Source organism: Phyllobates terribilis, unplaced genomic scaffold, assembly GCF_046119375.1.
Source record: "Phyllobates terribilis strain yellow unplaced genomic scaffold, ASM4611937v1 Scaffold_14__1_contigs__length_39327217, whole genome shotgun sequence".
In the NCBI taxonomy this organism is placed as follows: domain Eukaryota; kingdom Metazoa; phylum Chordata; class Amphibia; order Anura; family Dendrobatidae; genus Phyllobates; species Phyllobates terribilis.
In genome coordinates, this window is record NW_027362774.1 from 13,979,982 (window position 1) to 13,994,413 (window position 14,432).

At 47.3% G+C, this 14,432-nt stretch overlaps 1 long non-coding RNA gene across 1 annotated transcript; it reads right to left on the bottom strand.

Moving 5' to 3' along the window:
• Positions 1-2,686: 2,686 nt before the first annotated feature.
• On the bottom strand, positions 2,687-12,388 carry LOC141175938 (uncharacterized). Its single transcript, XR_012253072.1, has 3 exons — positions 12,203-12,388; positions 11,456-11,655; positions 2,687-3,023 (listed from the first exon to the last, which is right to left on the bottom strand). It is a non-coding gene; the product is annotated as an uncharacterized lncRNA (long non-coding RNA).
• Between the last annotated feature and the right edge of the window lie 2,044 nt (positions 12,389-14,432).

Here is a 14,432-nt window from a genome sequence, read left to right on the forward strand (position 1 = left end):
AGGATGGCATTGTTACATAGGTGTTGTATGGCGGCATTATTGGACAGAATGGCACTGTTACATAGGTGTGGTATGTAGACATTATGGGGTAGGATGGCACTGTTACATAGGTGTGGTATGTAGACATTATGGTACAGGATGGCACTGTTACATAGGTGTTCTATGGCGGCATTGTGTGGCCCTGTTAGTAGGGCATACGTTCCCCTTCCCTGCACACCCCGTGTCGCTGCCTCTGTTGGGTGGGTGATCCGGTGACGGCGTGGGTGGGGTGTCGGTTTCACCGTTCCCGGCACTGGCCGGCTGACACACTCTTACACATCCGCAGTAATCGCCTTTGTCCGCGGTAACATCAGTCGTGTCTTCGGCTCGTGTTACTCGCACCCGATACGGGCCGGCGCCTTCCCATTGTGCGAGGATCTGTTGTGCGGTTGCCGGGTCGTCGCTCCACACGCAGTGTCCTCCCCCCCCCCCCGATCGGGTGGTTATTCCCGGTACACAGGGTAGGAGCCGGATGAGACCCCCCCCCCCCCCACCGGCCCGGGCGACCTCATTCTCTGGTCACTAGGATGGCGCTAATCACATCCCACCAGTCAGTTTCTGGGAAAGTTGGGTGATAACGCTACGTCACCGCTCCACCTGAGGACGGCGAATCTGTCCTGTTATTCGCGTCTCCTCGACTGACGGAAGAATGAGAGCGGTGATGTTTCCGTTTTTATTTTCACCCTTGGCGCTATTGCCATGAGCGTCCAGCAGGGGGCGCTGTAAGAAGAGCAGGAGGGGAACAGAACTTGCCCATTAACCCATACTGGTTTGGTCATGTGACCGGTATGATGTCACCCCCATCACATGACATCACACCACAGAGGAGTACAATCTAGACTCCCGCCTGCTACAATGTATCTCTATAGGGTGGTCTGGACTGGATACAATAGTAGCAAACCCTCAGCTGTGAGAAGTACTGGGATGGAAAGATTATTTCTCCTCCACCTTGTACTACAACACTCATCCTCCCGGAAGGCGACTTAAAGGGGTTGTTGCTGCTTTTTCTTGCAGCTGTCGCTCCCCATGATTGACAGTTCGGTTATTACTACTTTTCAGCAGCTCTGCTTTCTGTCAGTGAATGGAAATCTAGTTTTCCTCAAAGCTTCCCCGATCGTGTGCCGCTCATGCAGACGTCGTTACAGTGTGTCAGGACGATTCCTTCCTAACGATCCAGGCTCAGCCTCTGTACACACACAGCAATGTTTCCATTCAGTGACGGCAAGCAATGAGATAAAAAGGATTAAAGTTGCGAAACGTCAATTTACGATGATTTTATTCCATGGATGGACTTTGCATTGTGTGGCGTTACGTCACCATGAAGTCCCCGGTGTTATCAGCGTTGGAGGGTTTCCAGCTGACGTCGTGCGTCAGGACGGAAGGGGACTGCGGCCGTGCTCCATGTCTGCGGCCCTTTCCTCATACAGGAACAGTGGAGCAGATGTGCCCTGAACACTGCTAACACAGCAGCCACAGCTCAGGTCAAACATCTGCTGCCCCCTACAGGTGGAGTTTTCTATTGGCCCTCAGGATCCTATACGGCTGCAGGCTCCGTCACAGAGTCCAGAACTAGTATTCTGTATTGTACACACCAGGATGCTGCAGAACCTCTTTTACTAGGGGTGGGTTTTCTTTCTGCGGCGGCCGAGGCGCCCATTAGGAGGTTCTGCCGAGGCGCATATTAGGAGGCCCTGCCGAGGCGCATATTAGGAGGCCCTGCCGCGGCCGAGGCGCATATTAGGAGGCCCTGCGGCGGCCGAGGCGCATATTAGGAGGCTCTGTGGTGGCCGAGGCGCATATTAGGAAGCTCTGTGGCGGCCGAGGCGCATATTAGGAGGCTCTGTGGTGGCCGAGGCGCATATTAGGAGGCCCTGCGGCGGCCGAGGTGCATATTAGGAGGCTCTGTGGTGGCCGAGGCGCATATTAGGAGGCTCTGTGGTGGCCGAGGCGCATATTAGGAGGCCCTGCGGCGGCCGAGGCGCATATTAGGAGGCCCTGCGGCGGCCGAGGCGCATATTAGGAGGCTCTGTGGTGGCCGAGGCGCATATTAGGAGGCTCTGTGGTGGCCGAGGCGCATATTAGGAGGCCCTGCGGCGGCCGAGGCGCATATTAGGAGGCCCTGCGGCGGCCGAGGCGCATATTAGGAGGCTCTGTGGTGGCCGAGGCGCATATTAGGAGGCTCTGTGGTGGCCGAGGCACATATTAGGAGGCCCTGCGGCGGCCGAGGCGCATATTAGGAGGCCCTGCGGCGGCCGAGGCGCATATTAGGAGGCTCTGCGGCGGCCGAGGCGCATATTAGGAGGCTCTGCGGCGGCCGAGGTGCATATTAGGAGGCTCTGTGGTGGCCGAGGCGCATATTAGGAGGCCCTGCGGTGGCCGAGGCGCATATTAGTAGGCCCTGCGGCGGCCGAGGCGCGTAGATCTGCATCATACCCAGTGCAGCTGCTGCAGAACCTTTTTTAAAGTGACAGTGCCCTCCATATCAGTCACTTTTTGGCTGAGATGAAGAACTCTCCTATCATTGTGCCCTGAGGGCAGGCAGGATGACAGGAGCTGCGCTCATAGTGCAGCTGAGCGGTAATAGACGGAACAATGCAGTTATTCGGTGAAATCTTTTATACAATGTTATATTTATTGATTTTCAGGTCACGTTTCCTCTCACAGGCGACATCTTTCTGTCTGTCCTGCTGGGATCAGCGTTACGATTTACGCTCTGCAGGTCCTCTGCTTCCCATCGACTGCTGCACTCCTGACTCTTCATCGCTTTCTCTGTAACGTGGGATATTGGGAAATTCGGCTTCACGTTCTGAGTGATGATAGGAACAGTAAACATGGCGGCCGGCAAGGACGCGGAGGAGAGTTCTCTGGTGAAGATTTTATAGGGAAGGTTCCGGTGTCACCCGGCTCGTTTACTGCGATCACAGAGGCAGAGGAAACAGCGAAATCCAGAAAGATGGCAGAAACGAGAGACAGCTCCGACAGCCCTGAAATAGAAGAAACCAGAATATTATAGATCTGAGCGTCACAGGTGTCTCTACCAGCAGAATAGTGAGTGCAGCTCTGGAGTATAATACAGGATGTAACTCAGGATCAGTAATGTAATGTATGTACACAGTGACTGTACCAGCAGAATAGTGAGTGCAGCTCTGGAGTATAATACAGGAGGTAACTCAGGATCAGTAATGTAATGTATGTACACAGTGACTGTACCAGCAGAATAGTGAGTGCAGCTCTGGAGTATAATACAGGAGGTAACTCAGGATCAGTAATGTAATGTATGCACACAGTGACTGCACCAGCAGAATAGTGAATGCAGCTCTGGAGTATAATACAGGATGTAACTCAGGATCAGTAATGTAATGTATGTTCACAGTGACTGCACCAGCAGAATAGCGAGTGCAGCTCTGGGGTATAATACAGGAGGTAACTCAGGATCAGTAATGTAATGTATGTACACAGTGACTGCACCAGCAGAATAGTGAGTGCAGCTCTGGAGTATAATACAGGATGTAACTCAGGATCAGTAATGTAATGTATGCACACAGTGACTGCACCAGTAGAATAGTGAGCGCAGCTCTGGAGTATAATACAGGACGTAACTTAGGATCAGTAATGTAATGTATGTACACAGCGACTGCACCAGCAGAATAGTGAATGCAGCTCTGGAGTATAATAAAGGATCAGTAATGTAATGTATGTACACAGAATAGTGAGTGCAGCTCTGGAGTATAATACAGGATGTAACGCAGGATCAGTAATGTAATGTATGTACACAGTGACTGCACCAGCAGAATAGTGAGTGCAGCTCTGGAGTATAATACAGGAGGTAACTCAGGATCAGTAATGTAATGTATGTACACAGTGACTGCACCAGCAGAATAGTGAGTGCAGCTCTGGAGTATAATACAGGAGGTAACTCAGGATCAGTAATGTAATGTATGTACACAGTGACTGCACCAGTAGAATAGTGAGCGCAGCTCTGGAGTATAATACAGGACGTAACTTAGGATCAGTAATGTAATGTATGTACACAGTGACTGCACCAGCAGAATAGTGAGTGCAGCTCTGGAGTATAATAAAGGATCAGTAATGTAATGTATGTACACAGAATAGTGAGTGCAGCTCTGGAGTATAATACAGGATGTAACGCAGGATCAGTAATGTAATGTATGTACACAGTGACTGCACCAGCAGAATAGTGAGTGCAGCTCTGGAGTATAATACAGGAGGTAACTCAGGATCAGTAATGTAATGTATGTACACAGTGACTGCACCAGCAGAATAGTGAGTGCAGCTCTGGAGTATAATACAGGAGGTAACTCAGGATCAGTAATGTAATGTATGTACACAGTGACTGCACCAGCAGAATAGTGAGTGCAGCTCTGGAGTATAATACAGGAGGTAACTCAGGATCAGTAATGTAATGTATGTCCACAGTGACTGCACCAGCAGAATAGTGAGTGCAGCTCTGGAGTATAATACAGGAGGTAACTCAGGATCAGTAATGTAATGTATGTACACAGTGACTGCACCAGCAGAATAGTGAGTGCAGCTCTGGAGTATAATACAGGAGGTAACTCAGGATCAGTAATGTAATGTATGTACACGGTGACTGCACCAGCAGAATAGTGAGTGCAGCTCTGGAGTATAATACAGGATGTGACTCAGGATCAGTAATGTAATGTATGTACACGGTGACTGCACCAGCAGAATAGTGAGTGCAGCTCTGGAGTATTATACAGGATGTAACTCAGGATCAGTAATTTAATGTATGTACACAGTGACTGCACCAGCAGAATAGTGAGTGCAGCTCTGGAGTATAATACAGGATGTAACTCAGGATCAGTAATGTAATGTATGTACACAGTGACTGCACCAGCAGAATAGTGAGTGCAGCTCTGGAGTATAATACAGGATGTAACTCAGGGTCAGTAATGTAATGTATGCACACAGTGACTGCACCAGCAGAATAGTGAGTGCAGCTCTGGAGTATAATACAGGATGTAACTCAGGATCAGTAATGTAATGTATGTACACAGTGACTGCACCAGCAGAATAGTGAGTGCAGCTCTGGAGTATAATACAGGATATAACTCAGGATCAGTAATGTAATGTATGTACACAGTGACTGCACCAGCAGAATAGTGAGCGCAGCTCTGGAGTATAATACAGGATGTAACTCAGGATCAGTAATGTAATGTATGTACACAGTGACTGCACCAGCAGAATAGTGAGTGCAGCTCTGGAGTATAATACAGGATATAACTCAGGATCAGTAATGTAATGTATGTACACAGTGACTGCACCAGCAGAATAGTGAGTGCAGCTCTGGAGTATAATACAGGATGTAACTCAGGATCAGTAATGTAATGTATGTACACAGTGACTGCACCAGCAGAATAGTGAGTGCAGCTCTGGAGTATAATACAGGATATAACTCAGGATCAGTAATGTAATGTATGTACACAGTGACTGTACCAGTAGAATAGTGAGTGCAGCTCCGGAGTATAATGCAGGATGTAACTCAGGATCAGTAATGTAATGTATGTACACAGTGACTGCACCAGCAGAATAGTGAGTGCAGCTCTGGAGTATAATACAGGATGTAACTCAGGATCAGTAATGTAATGTATGTACACAGTGACTGCACCAGCAGAATAGTGAGTGCAGCTCTGGAGTATAATACAGGAGGTAACTCAGGATCAGTAATGTAATGTATGTACACAGTGACTGCACCAGCAGAATAGTGAGTGCAGCTCTGGAGTATAATACAGGAGGTAACTCAGGATCAGTAATGTAATGTATGTACACAGTGACTGCACCAGCAGAATAGTGAGTGCAGCTCTGGAGTATAATACAGGAGGTAACTCAGGATCAGTAATGTAATGTATGTCCACAGTGACTGCACCAGCAGAATAGTGAGTGCAGCTCTGGAGTATAATACAGGATGTAACTCAGGATCAGTAATGTAATGTATGTACACAGTGACTGCACCAGCAGAATAGTGAGTGCAGCTCTGGAGTATAATACAGGATGTAACTCAGGATCAGTAATGTAATGTATGTACACAGTGACTGCACCAGCAGAATAGTGAGTGCAGCTCTGGAGTATAATACAGGAGGTAACTCAGGATCAGTAATGTAATGTATGTACACAGTGAATGCACCAGCAGAATAGTGAGTGCAGCTCTGGAGTATAATACAGGATGTAACTCAGGATCAGTAATGTAATGTATGTACACAGTGACTGCACCAGCAGAATAGTGAGTGCAGCTCTGGGGTATAATACAGGATGTAACTCAGGATCAGTAATGTATGTATACAGTGACTGCACCAGCAGAATAGTGAGTGCAGCTCTGGAGTATAATACAGGATGTGACTCAGGATCAGTAATGTAATGTATGTACACGGTGACTGCACCAGCAGAATAGTGAGTGCAGCTCTGGAGTATTATACAGGATGTAACTCAGGATCAGTAATTTAATGTATGTACACAGTGACTGCACCAGCAGAATAGTGAGTGCAGCTCTGGAGTATAATACAGGATGTAACTCAGGATCAGTAATGTAATGTATGTACACAGTGACTGCACCAGCAGAATAGTGAGTGCAGCTCTGGAGTATAATACAGGATGTAACTCAGGGTCAGTAATGTAATGTATGCACACAGTGACTGCACCAGCAGAATAGTGAGTGCAGCTCTGGAGTATAATACAGGATGTAACTCAGGATCAGTAATGTAATGTATGTACACAGTGACTGCACCAGCAGAATAGTGAGTGCAGCTCTGGAGTATAATACAGGATATAACTCAGGATCAGTAATGTAATGTATGTACACAGTGACTGCACCAGCAGAATAGTGAGCGCAGCTCTGGAGTATAATACAGGATGTAACTCAGGATCAGTAATGTAATGTATGTACACAGTGACTGCACCAGCAGAATAGTGAGTGCAGCTCTGGAGTATAATACAGGATATAACTCAGGATCAGTAATGTAATGTATGTACACAGTGACTGCACCAGCAGAATAGTGAGTGCAGCTCTGGAGTATAATACAGGATGTAACTCAGGATCAGTAATGTAATGTATGTACACAGTGACTGCACCAGCAGAATAGTGAGTGCAGCTCTGGAGTATAATACAGGATATAGCTCAGGATCAGTAATGTAATGTATGTACACAGTGACTGTACCAGTAGAATAGTGAGTGCAGCTCCGGAGTATAATGCAGGATGTAACTCAGGATCAGTAATGTAATGTATGTACACAGTGACTGCACCAGCAGAATAGTGAGTGCAGCTCTGGAGTATAATACAGGATGTAACTCAGGATCAGTAATGTAATGTATGTACACAGTGACTGCACCAGCAGAATAGTGAGTGCAGCTCTGGAGTATAATACAGGATGTAGCTCAGGATCAGTAATGTAATGTATGTACACAGTGACTGCACCAGCAGAATAGTGAGTGCAGCTCTGGAGGATAATACAAGATGTAACTCAGGATCAGTAATGTATGTACACAGTGACTGCACCAGCAGAATAGTGAGTGCCGCTCTGGAGTATAATACAGGATGTAACTCAGGATCAGTAATGTAATGTATGTACACAGTGACTGCACCAGCAGAATAGTGAGTGCAGCTCTGGAGTATAATACAGGATGTAACTCAGGATCAGTAATGTAATGTATGTACACAGTGACTGCACCAGCAGAATAGTGAGTGCAGCTCTGGAGTATAATACAGGATGTAACTCCGGATCAGTAATGTAATGTATGTACACAGTGACTGCACCAGCAGAATAGTGAGTGCAGCTCTGGAGTATAATACAGGAGGTAAACTCAGGGTCAGTAATGTAATGTATGTACACAGTGACTGCACCAGCAGAATAGTGAGTGCAGCTCTGGAGTATAATACAGGAGGTAACTCAGGATCAGTAATGTAATGTATGTACACAGTGACTGCACCAGCAGAATAGTGAGTGCAGCTCTGGGGTATAATACAGGATGTAACTCCGGATCAGTAATGTAATGTATGTACACAGTGACTGCACCAGCAGAATAGTGAGTGCAGCTCTGGAGTATAATACAGGATGTAACTCAGGATCTGTAATGTAATGTATGTACACAGTGACTGCACCAGCAGATTAGTGAGTGCAGCTCTGGAGGATAATACAGGATGTAACTCAGGATCAGTAATGTAATGTATGTACACAGTGACTGCACCAGCAGAATAGTGAGTGCAGCTCTGGAGTATAATACAGGATGTAACTCAGGATCAGTAATGTAATGTATGTACACAGTGACTGGACCAGCAGAATAGTGAGTGCAGCTCTGGAGTATAATACAGGATGTAACTCAGGATCAGTAATGTATGTACACAGTGACTGTACCAGCAGAATAGTGAGTGCAGCTCTGGAGTATAACACAGGATGTAACTGAGGATCAGTAATGTAATGTATGTACACAGTGACTGCAGCAGCAGAATAGTGAGTGCAGCTCTGGAGTATAATACAGGATGTAACTCAGGATCAGTAATGTAACGTATGTACACAGTGACTGCACCAGCAGAATAATGAGTGCAGCTCTGGGGTATAATACAGGATGTAACTCAGGATCAGTAATGTAATGTATGTACACAGTGACTGCACCAGCAGAATAGTGAGTGCAGCTCTGGAGTATAATACAGGAGGTAACTCAGGATCAGTAATGTATGTACACAGTGACTGCTTCAGCAGAATAGTGAGTGCAGCTCTGTAGTATAATACAGGATGTAACTCAGGATCAGTAGTGTAATGTATGTACACAGTGACTGCACCAGCAGAATAGTGAGTGCAGCTCTGGAGAATAATACAGGAGGTAACTCAGGATCAGTAATGTAATGTATGTACACAGTGACTGCACCAGCAGAATAGTGAGTGCAGCTCTGGGGTATAATACAGGATGTAACTCAGGATCAGTAATGTAATGTATGTACACAGTGACTGCACCAGCAGAATAATGAGTGCAGCTCTGGGGTATAATACAGGATGTAACTCAGGATCAGTAATGTAATGTATGTACACAGTGACTGCACCAGCAGAATAGTGAGTGCAGCTCTGGAGAATAATACAGGAGGTACCTCAGGATCAGTAATGTAATGTATGTACACAGTGACTGCACCAGCAGAATAGTGAGTGCAGCTCTGGAGTATAATACAGGATGTAACTCAGGATCAGTAATGTAATGTATGTACACAGTGACTGCACCAGCAGAATAATGAGTGCAGCTCTGGGGTATAATACAGGATGTAACTCAGGATCAGTAATGTAATGTATGTACACAGTGACTGCACCAGCAGAATAGTGAGTGCAGCTCTGGAGAATAATACAGGAGGTACCTCAGGATCAGTAATGTAATGTATGTACACAGTGACTCCACCAGCAGAATAGTGAGTGCAGCTCTGGAGTATAATACAGGATGTAACTCAGGATCAGTAATGTAATGTATGTACACAGTGACTGCAGCAGCAGAATAGTTAGTGCAGCTCTGGAGTATAATACAGGATGTAACTCAGGATCAGTAATGTAATGTATGTACACAGTGACTACACCAGCAGAATAGTGAGTGCAGCTCTGGAGTATAATACAGGATGTAACTCAGGATCAGTAATGTAATGTATGTACACAGTGACTGCACCAGCAGAATAGTGAGTGCAACTCTGGAGGATAATACAGGAGGTAACTCAGGATCAGTAATGTAATGTATGTACACAGTGACTGCACCAGCAGAATAGTGAGTGCAGCTCTGGCGTATAATACAGGAGGTAACTCAGGATCAGTAATGTAATGTATGTACACAGTGACTGCACCAGCAGAATAGTGAGTGCAGCTCTGGAGTATAATACAGGATGTAACTCAGGATCAGTAATGTAATGTATGTACACAGTGACTGCACCAGCAGAATAGTGAGTGCAACTCTGGAGGATAATACAGGAGGTAACTCAGGATCAGTAATGTAATGTATGTACACAGTGACTGCACCAGCAGAATAGTGAGCGCAGCTCTGGAGTATAATACAGGAGGTAACTCAGGATCAGTAATGTAATGTATGTACACAGTGACTGCACCAGCAGAATAGGGAGTGCAGCTCTGGAGAATAATACAGGAGGTAACTCAGGATCAGTAATGTAATGTATGTACACAGTGACTGCACCAGCAGAATAGTGAGTGCAGCTCTGGAGTATAATACAGGATGTAACTCAGGATCAGTAATGTAATGTATGTACACAGTGACTGCACCAGCAGAATAATGAGTGCAGCTCTGGGGTATAATACAGGATGTAACTCAGGATCAGTAATGTAATGTATGTACACAGTGACTGCACCAGCAGAATAGTGAGTGCAGCTCTGGAGAATAATACAGGAGGTAACTCAGGATCAGTAATGTAATGTATGTACACAGTGACTCCACCAGCAGAATAGTGAGTGCAGCTCTGGAGTATAATACAGGATGTAACTCAGGATCAGTAATGTAATTTATGTACACAGTGACTGCACCAGCAGAATAGTGAGTGCAGCTCTGGAGTATAATACAGGAGGTAACTCAGGATCAGTAATGTAATGTATGTACACAGTGACTGCACCAGTAGAATAGTGAGTGCAGCTCTGGAGTATAATACAGGATGTAACTCAGGATCAGTAATGTAATGTATGTACACAGTGACTGCACCAGCAGAATAGTGAGTGCAGCTCTGGAGTATAATACAGGAGGTAACTCAGGATCAGTAATGTAATGTATGTACACAGTGACTGCACCAGCAGAATAGGGAGTGCAGCTCTGGAGTATAATACAGGAGGTAACTCAGGATCAGTAATGTAATGTATGTACACAGTGACTGCAGCAGCAGAATAGTGAGTGCAGCTCTGGAGGATAATACAGGATGTAACTCAGGATCAGTAATGTAATGTATGGACACAGTGACTGCACCAGCAGAATAGTGAGTGCAGCTCTGGAGGATAATACAGGATGTAACTCAGGATCAGTAATGTAATGTATGTACACAGTGACTGCACCAGCAGAATAGTGAGTGCAGCTCTGGAGGATAATACAGGATGTAACTCAGGATCAGTAATGTAATGTATGTACACAGTGACTGCACCAGCAGAATAGTGAGCGCAGCTCTGGGGTATAATACAGGATGTAACTCAGGATCAGTAATGTAATGTATGTACACAGTGACTGCACCAGCAGAATAGTGAGCGCAGCTCTGGGGTATAATGCAGGATGTAACTCAGGATCAGTAATGTAATGTATGTACACAGTGACTGCACCAGCAGAATACAGGGTCAGTGATGTAATGTATGTCATTATGTGTTGACCATGCTCCCCCAGTAATAGCTGTGTCCCCCCATAGTCTCTCGGTATAGGAGATGTCCTCACCTGTCGCTCTCTTTCCTTTCCCCGCTCTTTGGCTTTTGCTGGAGACTTCTGATCAGTTGTGTGAGTTGTGTCAGTGTCAGCTCACTGGTCGGTCTTTCCCGGCGTCGGTTCATCAGACATGGCGGGGTCCCCAGAAATGATAAGCTTCTGTTCTTGGCCAGTGCTTGCCGCGCCGGCTTGTTACCGTAGCAGGAGGCATACTGCGAAGAAAGACGCCTTTGGGCTGTGTGCACACTGAGGTTTTTTAGGCGTTTTAAAAAAATGTCCCAATCTCAAAACTTCTCAAATCATCATCCTGTAGATTGGTGATAACTTCTTTTCACTGGACGCCCCCCTTTATCACTTCCATGGGGATGGAGCAGCCTCATGAGCCCCCCTTATGTATTACCTCTATGGCCGACGGTCGCCCTATAGTGCGGAGCTCCTGCATCCTCCGGACTGATACATTGTAGCAAACGGAACTTTCCAGATTAAAAGTTCAGCAGGTCTCACAATACAAACAGCGTACGTTATTTGATCAATCTCAGACCTGATGAGGCTGATGTACTTCTTTATACAAGACAAACCCATCAAATATGTGTCTTGCATCCCCATGGGGAGAGATGGGGGATAGACCCCCCTTGTGTCTTGGCTATAGACCTCCCTGTCCACTATTAGTGTATGTCCCCCCCCGAAGGACCGTCCCTCTGCCGCCCCCCTGTCACCGGTGGCCCCCCACGTTTCGCTGGACACCCGGCGTTTACTCACAGGCATGAAGGTGGCCATTCAGCTGCAGAGGCGGCCGGCGTCTCTCCTGGTCTGCAGAGCTCCCAGCAGCTGTGGGTATATATGGGAGCCCCCCACCCCCGGTCCGGGCCGGATCTGGTGTCCGCAGGTGTCACTCTGCCCCGAGATGTGTAAATCTCACATTACACCGATCACTGAATGACACTGGTGAATTATACAGCAGGGCGGGGGCAGCGCACACCTGTCACCGAGACCGCCAGAGCGGGGCACGATGGGGGGGATCACAAGTGACAGGTCTAGATACCCCCCCCCCCCCCCCCCCAGTTTAGGAAATGGTATCACACATGGCTAAAAGTGTCACTGATCAAAACTATGCAGAGTAATACTGCAGTGTAAAGCATGAGGGATGGACGGTATCCTGGGGCTGGTGACAATAAATTGCATCTTTCAGAGACCCCGATAAAATGATCTGGTGACGACCATCTGCCCGACAATTATGGAGTGGGAGAAAAGCGTTCCAGCATTTTATAGTCCAGAAATTCTGATAATCCAGATAATCTAAACCAGATTAGTGATATATTGTGCTGTGAGATCATCCAATAATCCGGACCGTCTGATAATCCACCACCCAGTGATACCGGATTATGAGACTTTTTCCCACATATGTCGCGCTGCAGACGACCATCGATCCCCCGGGAGGCGCCGCACTCAGTGGCTTCTTCTTCCCTCAAGCAGGGGAAGGGTCACTGCAGCCCACGGGGTCCGGTGAATGGCCGCCTTGTTGGGCTGCAGGAAGATCAGCAGCAGATCTGGACAATAGACCCCAGTAAAGGTGCCCCCCGCATCCTGAGCGCCAGCTGCGACTGGCAAGACATTCCCCCATTGTCCTGACCTAACACTGGCCCGAGTGTCTCCCACCACATCCATCTCTGCTGAGACTACAGGAACATGGGGTGATCCATGGGGGGGCGCAGGGCCAGGAGCCGGCACAGGGGGGCACCACAGCAGCAGCCGCAGACCCCCAGAGAAAAAACTTCAGCAAAACTTCTGGGTTTTGGTGCATTTTATTCCCTCCAGGATTCTATGGGAAGCAGGAAAAAATGGAATTATGGGCATTAAAAAATAATAATAATTGCAGAAAAAAAAGATACATTGTAACAAAAAGAGAGAACTTTGTCTACGCTGGATGCAAATGTAACGAACCCTCAGCTGTGCGCTCACTAACCATAAGCAGGACGGCGAGAAACTGAAGCATGAAGTTTATTAAAAAAAAGTGCAGAACTTAAGTGTCTGTTCAGATGGAGTTTTTGGGGGAAACAAAACCAACACTTTTTTTTTCCAAGCGGAATTTTTTTTTTTTGGGAAGGGTGGGGGGGGGGGGTTCGAAGAGTTTTTTGAGTGTTTGAACTTTGACATGATGTGTAAAGTTTGGGGGAATCGCCTGTAAGGAGCTGTTCACACAGAGGTGGAGAAATCCAATCAGTTTCTAAAGTGGAGTTTTTGGAGAATTTTTTTTCAGCCCTCCCCCCAAAAAACGTAAAAAAAAAACAGAACAGAGGCCGAAAGCAGCGCCTGCTGTTCCCTCTGTTCTCCACTAGGTGGCCCCGTCAGCAGATCCAGCGCTGATACATTGTCACGGCTCCTCCAGCTGTTGAAGCACCACAAGTCTCAGACATCCTCCAGGAATGCTTTGATTGACACTTCTGGGTGTTCTGCTCTATTTGGTGGGTTTTCCCAGGTATCATTATATGAAGGGTCAGGGTGGGGGGTTTTGGTTTCTGTGGCCCCCTCCCCGGCCCCTGCGGTCAATATCTGGGCCTGGATCAATTTCTGGGGACTTTGCCCAGCAGAACACAATTGAGAAGTGAAACGCGTGAGCCAACGCAAACAGAAGCGCGCCCCCGGTGAACGATTCCCGTCGCCCTCCAAACTTTTATTGACTTTTCAGACTTTTTTCTAACTACAACCCCCAGCAGGATGTGACAGCTGCAGGCTTTGCTGCCCTCACCCTGTATCTAGTATGTTGTTGGTTCCCCCTGGCACTGAGCGCCCCCCGGTTACAGAGGATCCCACCAGGGTCTTATTCTAGGCAGCTGCAGTGCGGTCCGCGGCCTCCAGAGGGTAGTGCTGAGCCGGGTGCGCTTTCTTCAGCCGCCTCATTATGTATTCTGCGCGGCCCCGCCCCCTCGCTGAATATTCAGTGTATGCAGATGAGGCGGCGCGGGGTTCGCCGGCGGTGCGAGCGGCAGGG